This window comes from Chiloscyllium plagiosum, unplaced genomic scaffold (assembly GCF_037043375.1).
Source record: "Chiloscyllium plagiosum isolate Xiang-an unplaced genomic scaffold, Cpla_swu_hap1 HiC_scaffold_52, whole genome shotgun sequence".
In the NCBI taxonomy this organism is placed as follows: Eukaryota; Metazoa; Chordata; class Chondrichthyes; order Orectolobiformes; family Hemiscylliidae; genus Chiloscyllium; species Chiloscyllium plagiosum.
The window spans coordinates 13,108,661-13,115,927 of record NW_028270190.1 but is presented as its reverse complement, the minus strand read 5'-3'; the positions used below and the strand labels follow the sequence as shown (position 1 = coordinate 13,115,927).

Below are 7,267 nucleotides of genomic sequence, written 5' to 3'. Positions count from 1 at the left end.
ATTTGTTAAAACCCTCCATATCCATATACCCATTCAAATGTATTTTAATGGATGGATGAATGGGGACCAGATGAATTTCCGTAAGGAGTTCGACAGGATTCCTCATGGGAGGCTAGCTCGCAAGGTTAGATCACGTGGAGTACAATCTATTCAGCCTCTCCCTATCGATCAAACGCCGTCACGCTGGCAACACCCTGGGAAATGGATTCTGAACCGTTTCAAGTATTGTTGTCAAGCATATCTGTCTGCAGTGATCAGCTGGGTTTCAATAAGGCGAAAATGAGGACTTCAGATACTGGAGATTCGAGTCAAGATTAGAGTAGTGCTGGAAAAGCACAGCAGGTCAGGCAGCATCCAAGGAGCAGGAAAGTGGACGTTTCGGGCAGGAGCCCTTCATCAGGAATAAGACTGCTTAGGATAAGACTGACACTGAAAACCTGGGACCAGGATTCGGTTGCATTTGCAGATGTGTTGATCGATAGGAAAAATACGTTGTGAGTGCAATTGATTTTGACTGTGAGGGTTTCTTGAATTTATTGAGTGGATAATTGACTTTTTATCTCTGATCACATCTGGTCTGATTCATTGAATGACAAGCAGAAAGGATATCAGTGTAAGTTAGTAAATTCAGATTATTATACTGATTCACTGTTCAATGCAGTATTCTGGTGCGGAGCATTCTCTACATATGAATAGTTCTTTTCCATCACACTTTCTGACATGAAACCCGGTATTCTCCACTGCAGCCAGATTTTCCCGGATTTCCTGGTGTCGGCTCTGATCTGCATCACGTGCAAATATTTTACTGAAGACAAAATACTTGTGAATGTCTGGTTCAGTCCATATGTCCAGAAATGGGGAACTTTGCAAGGCAGGGATGATCTCACAATTCCCCGTGTTACTGAAACAGTGATCTAGACATTGGCTGTAGGTGGTGTAGAGAATGATACAGCCCACTGGCTGGTTATTGTGCTGGGTTGTGTTATTCAGCAGAGTTTGGAAAGCTGAGCTGCAGTGATGTTTCCGTTGATCTCGGCGGGGTTCAGCAATTTACTTTCTGGGCAACGACTGCCGCTGTTCGGGAAGACAGTGAGGTAATTTCCACGTAGGGAGTTCAGGAAAATGTTCACATCGTCGTTAATGAAAGGATGTCTTGATCTGCTGAGGTTCAAGTCTCCAGGTCTGTTGCACTGGGAAGCAGGTAAAGCCACTAGGAAGGCGAAGTGATGTCTCCCATAATCGGTCACCTGGTGACCAGCTGCTTTGCGGAAACTGAAAGAGGTAAAGTCAGGGTGTGAGTCAAGGAACAGACTTTGGGTAAGACATTATCTTTGCAGTGTCAGTCGGCACAGTTTGAGATGAGATACTTGGAGCCATGCCCATAATATTAAAGAAAACGTGAAACCCTGCAATTCACATTTCAAGTTCTTGCATGGGAAGGTCAATGTTGATTTACTTTGTATCCCTTCCCCATTGTTGTAGTAAATTCTGGGATCATTGAGACGTTTAAACAGAGAATCAGGATAATTGCCAGAGAGCAGAACAATATTACTTATTTTTGTACAAATCCTCCTGCAATGAATCAGAGAATACCACAAGCCTTCTTGATAGCTCGCTCTAAATTCATTTTAAGTTACTTTGACTGATGCACTACTTGATGCCGCATGATACACGGGATGGTTAGAAATAAACAGAGACGGGGAGAGAGAAAGAGAGAGAGAGAATGAGAGCTGTAGGTGCAATCAGTGGGAGCTGGATGTCGGGAGAATCCTGGAAGAATTGTTAACCAGAAAAATGTTTGGGGCATTCAGAGACAAACAGAACAAAAGAATTGCAGACTGATAGGAAATAGGAATAATAGCAAAGGAGGCAGAGGGAGACAAAGGGAAACTGAGAGGTGAGTGAGATGATTCAGTAAACAGTAAAATGTTGCTTGTGTGGGGGATTTGGACTTTCTCTTCAAAGCTCACTCCGATGTATTTCACTCTCTCCTTTAATTCGGTGTCAGCGGGTGCTATCGATTTCACTCTTCGAGATATGACCTCGGGAAATCTGGTAATAGTTTCCCTGGAAGTCCCTCCCTCTGGGAGTAATGAGAGTCCTGGTTAATAGGTTCAGACTTTTTTCCCACAGATACAGAGCACTCCCTATACCCGCTGTGTCCTCGCCATTTATTACCAGCCTGCCCCAGGCAACCAGGCTCTGATTTGACCTCAGATTGAGCATAGCCCCCAGATTACAGATATGGTCAGTTAAGATCTGTTTCACTGACACTTACTGATTGACAATGACACTCAAGGCATGGTCATCCAGTACAGCCGCATCTGACATGGGGATTGTGAGCAGGACCAACAGGAACAAGCAGAGTGTCCGCATTTTGAGATTTGTCAGCACCCTTTAACCGTACTGAAAATACAAAAAATCTGAAAAGGATGGAAAGAAAACTGGTTCAATTCATACTACATTGGCAAGAGCATGAAAGATATGCAGGGACACACATGTCAGCAAAGAGAAAATGTCTGTCTATCGTCGTAGGTGGTTCTTGCCCAGTTATTCAACAGATGTTCTGGTTATCTCCCATGGTTACGATTTACAGTGAAGATTGGAGTTTATTCTCGGAGTTTTAGGGTATAGCTAACCCATACCCTATTACACCTGGAAGAGGAGTGGGTGTAGGAGATGTGGTAGGACAGCGCTGGACAGTGAGCAAGAGAGAGCGCGGGACAGTGAGCGAGAGGGTGCGCGGGACAGAGAAGAGAGGGACAGAGCTGGACCGTGAAAGAGAGGGACAGAGCTGGACACTGAGCGAGACGGAGCGTGGGACAGTGAAAAAGAGAGAAGTGGGTCAGCGAGAATGAGTGCAGGACACCGAGCAAGAGAGCACATGGGACAGCAAGCAAGGGAGAGTGCAGGACAGCGAGCCACAGAGAGCACGGAACATCGGGAGTGAACGCGCTGGAAGATGAGCGAGAGAGAGCGTGGGACAGCAAGTGAGAGAGAAGGGGACAGCGAGAGAGAGAGTGCGTGACAGAGAGACAAGGGAGAAGGGAGAGGGGGAGACAGCGAAATAGAGGGGGATACAGCGAGAGAGAGAGGGGAAGACAGCAAGACAGGGGAGACAGTGCAAGAGAGAGAGAGGGAGGGAGGTAGAGATAGAGAAACAGTGAAACGGACATGTAGAAAGAGAGACAGCGGGAAACAGAGCAAGTGCAAGAGAGCAAGAGAGACAAAGAGACGGAAAGCGAGAGAGAGGGACGGACAGCTAGAAAGAGAGGAAAGGACAGCAATAGAGGGAGGGTGCGACATCCAGTGGGAGAGAGAGAAAGAGAGACAGCCAGGGAGAAAGAGAGACAGTGAGAGAGAGAGAGAGAGAGAGAGAGAGAGAGAGAGAGAGAGAGAGAGAGAGAGAGAGAGGCGAGAGAGAGAGACAGCAGGAGAGAGGAACATACAGTGTGAGTGAGCCAGAGAGAGAGAGATTGAGAAAAATTGAGCAATAGTTTTGGGGAAGAGAGTAGTGAAAATAAGAGATAGGGAGAGAGCGAATGAATGAATGAGTGAGTCAGTTAGTGAGAGAGAAAGTGAGACAGAGAAAGACACAGAAAGAGAATCGCAGTGACAGGAACCTGGAGAAAGACAGTCATAGAGGGAGATACAGTGGGGTACAGGGAGCGACAGTGAAAGAGAGAAAAGTGGGGGAGAGAAAGGGAAAGAGATACAGATAGTGAGAGGTTGGTAGAGGTAGCAAGACAGAAAGAGACAGTAAAAGAGAGAAAGAAAGAGAGATACAGAGAGAGAGAGATATGCAGAGAGGGAGACAGTGACAGAGAGACACGGATAGAGACAGAGTCAGAGAAGTTAAAAAAAGCAGGAAGGAGAGAGAGAAAAAGTGGGAGTGAAAGAGAGAGAGAGAGACTGGCAGAGGCAGTGGGAATGTCTTAGAGTCAGTGATAGAGTGAAAGATATTGTAAGAGAGAGTGAGAGAGACAGCATTAGAGACAAAGCTAGGAAAGAAAGACAGTGAGAGACAGCAAGACAGAGAGACACAGAGGGAGAGAAAATGAGAGAGACAAAACACAGAGAACAAGGCAGATGGAGAGACAGAGTGATAATGACAGAGACAGATAGATTGACTGAGTGATATAAAGAGTGAAAGAACAAGAGAGAGAGTCAGCGTGTGAGAGAGCGAGATAGTGAGAATGACCGAGCAACACAGAGAAGAGAGAGAAAGGGTGAGGGAGATTGTATCAAATGGAGACAGACAGAGAGAGAGACAGAAAAGATTCACCAACCTGAACCACCGCTTCTCTGAACTGGTTAATGACTCTGCCCTTGAGTCCTCAATTGATGTCACTGTCCCTGTTGGCCCATTCCTTCTTTTGATTTGGCCAGATGCTTACATATTGCAAAACAACCATCGAGGCCAGATGAACAACAAACATCCAGCCGCCTCTTGCGTCAACAGGGATTGAACGCAAAATGCAGAAGATACTTTCGATTCCAGTTGTATATTCCTTTCCTTCTGAAACACTCGATTTCTATAACCTGGTACCTGGTTCCAGACTCCCCCGAAAGAGATACGTTTATTCATCGTCCAAACATTCAATGGAAATGATCATGTCTGTGTCAGAAGGCAAGTACTTCATCTGACGAAATAGTTTTATGCTGATCTCTCCACTGGAAGCATAACCTTCCCTTATAAGATCAGCGATACTGTACATTATACTCAAAGGCACAAGCCAGCTGACATCTGGCAAGTAGACAACCTGACAGTGAAGCAATGCCTCCCCACTGTTCCTGATAATGCGACAATCTGTATACTCTGTAGTCTGGTTAGCTTCCATTTAAATCAAAGATTTTAATGATTTCATCATTTGTAACAAATTTGAGTTGCAAACATCAGCAAAAGCCTAAAAATATCTAATCATGGAATCCAGGGGAAGGTAAAGGATGTTGTTAATTATAGGAAGAGGTGTACAAAGCTGATGGTGGGTGGTGGGGAGCGTTTTCTGGTGCAGTGGTAAAGTACTAAATGTATAAAATATATATAAAGCTGACGTTAAACCCCGTGCCTGGAGACTCAGAACAGTTTCTAAGTCAGGAAGGGGAAGGGCTAACAAAATAATGCATTGTGAGAGAAAACACCATGAAATTAAACTAGTGAGAGATACAAATGTGTTTGCAACAGCTTTCTGCAGGTAAAGCAAACTGTGATCAGGAAAGTCAAATATGTGCCCTCGATTGGCAGCAGAAGAAAAACTGCAATTGGGACAAAGTAAATAACAAAGAAATAAAGATGATATTTTTGCTCTTTTTCTCAGAGACATAATTTCACTAAGCTTCTCAACAATAGAACAGACACGATACCCTCGTCAAAATGAGGAGATAGATGAACTGGTCATTCATGAACAGAAGTAGAACATAGAACATAGAAAAGTACAGCACAGAACAGGCCCTTCAGCCCACGATGTTGTGCTGTGTATTAATCCTCATCTAACACAAAATAACCTAACCTACACACCCCTCAATTCACTGCTGTCCATGTGCATGTCCAACAGCCTCCTAAATGTCCCTAATGACTCGGCCTTCACCACCACCGCTGGCAACGCATTCCATGCATTCACAACTCTCTGCATAAAGAACCTACCTCTGACATCTCCGATATACTTTCCTCCTAACACCTTAAGACTATGACCCCTCGTGCCAGTCAATCCTGCCTAGGGAAGAGTCTCTGGCTATCGACTCTCCATGCCTCTCCTTGTCTTCACTTTGAGTGCGAGCAGCAGCTAAGGTAAGACAGTTTGTTTTAAAATTACTTACCGGTAGCGGGCAGCGGTGTTTTTTTCTATCTTGACAGAAAGAGCGTGAGCAGCAGGGGGAAGTGACGAAGACCAGAGGGGCAGCCGGGAAGGAAAACAGTGAGTATAAATACTCACCCTTCGACGCCAACGGTCACTTTGAGTGCGAGCAGCAGCTAAGGTAAGACAGTTTGTTTTAAAATTACTTACCGGTAGCGGGCAGCGGTGTTTTTTTCTCTTTTTACAGAAAGAGCGGGAGCAGCAGGGGGAAGTGACGAAGACCAGAGGGGCAGCCGGGTAGGTTTTTGTCCCCTTTAAAAGCGCGCAGGAGAAGAACCCGAGGCACTACAGAGGTAGTGTCTACCACCCGCCCTCCTCCTCTAACCTAAATAATAAGACCCGTTGTGGAAAGGAGGTAGTGCTGCATTTTGCTTGTTGTATTCTTTAGACCCAGTTTTTTTGAAATAAAATGTTACTTTCAGAGGGATGGCAGTGAAGGCAGTGCAACGTTCCTCTTGCAACATGTTTGAGGTGAGGGATGCCATGAACGTCCCTACTGATTACACTGGCAGGAAGTGCACCCATCTCCAGCTCCTCCAAGTCCGTGTTAGGGAACTGGAGCTGGTGTTGGATGAACTTAGGATCATTCGGGAGGCAGAGGGGGTCATAGATCGGAGCTTTAGGGAAGTAGTAACTCCAAATATGGCAGATAGATGGGTGACAGTGAGGAGGACTGGGAAGAAGCAGCCAGTGCAGGGACCCCCTGCGGCCGTTCCCCTCAAGAACAAATATACCGTTTTGGACACTTGTGGGGGGGGGGACGACTTACCAGGGGTAAGTAGCGGGGCTCAGGCCTCTGGCACGGAACCTGTCCCCGTTACTCAGAAGGGAAGGGTGGAGAAGAGCAGAGCAATAGTAATTGGGGACTCAATAGTTCGGGGCACAGATAGGCGGTTTTGTGGGAACGAGAGAGACTCACGTTTGGTATGTTGCCTCCCAGGTGCAAGGGTACGTGATGTCTCTGATCGTGTTTTCCGGGTCCTTAAGGGGGAGGGGGAGCAGGCCGAAGTCGTGGTCCACATTGGCACCAATGACATAGGTAGGAGGAGCACTGAGGATGTTAGGCAGGCTTTCAGCGAGCTCGGTTGGAAGCTCAAAGTTAGAACGAACAGAGTTGTTGTCTCTGGTTAGTTAACCGTGCCACGTGATAGAGAGTCGAGGAATAGGGAGAGAGAACAGTTAAATGCGTGGCTACAGGGATGGTGCAGGAGGGAGGGATTCCGGTATTTGGATAACTGGGGTTCTTTCTGGGGAAGGTGGGACCTCTCTAAACAGGATGGTCTGCACCTGAACCTGAGGGGCACCAGTATCCTTGGTGGAGGTTTGCTAGTGCTCTTGGGGGAGGTTTAAACTAACTCTGCAGGGGCATGGGAACCCAGACTGTAGCTTTAGGGTGCAGGACCTGGATTGTA

At 46.3% G+C, this 7,267-nt stretch overlaps 1 long non-coding RNA gene across 1 annotated transcript; it reads right to left on the bottom strand.

The window, feature by feature from the left end:
• Positions 1 to 1,034: 1,034 nt before the first annotated feature.
• Positions 1,035 to 4,307, bottom strand: LOC148134799 (uncharacterized). Its single transcript, XR_015755625.1, has 3 exons — positions 4,290 to 4,307; positions 2,279 to 2,423; positions 1,035 to 1,272 (listed from the first exon to the last, which is right to left on the bottom strand). It is a non-coding gene; the product is annotated as an uncharacterized LOC148134799 (long non-coding RNA).
• Positions 4,308 to 7,267: the final 2,960 nt, after the last annotated feature.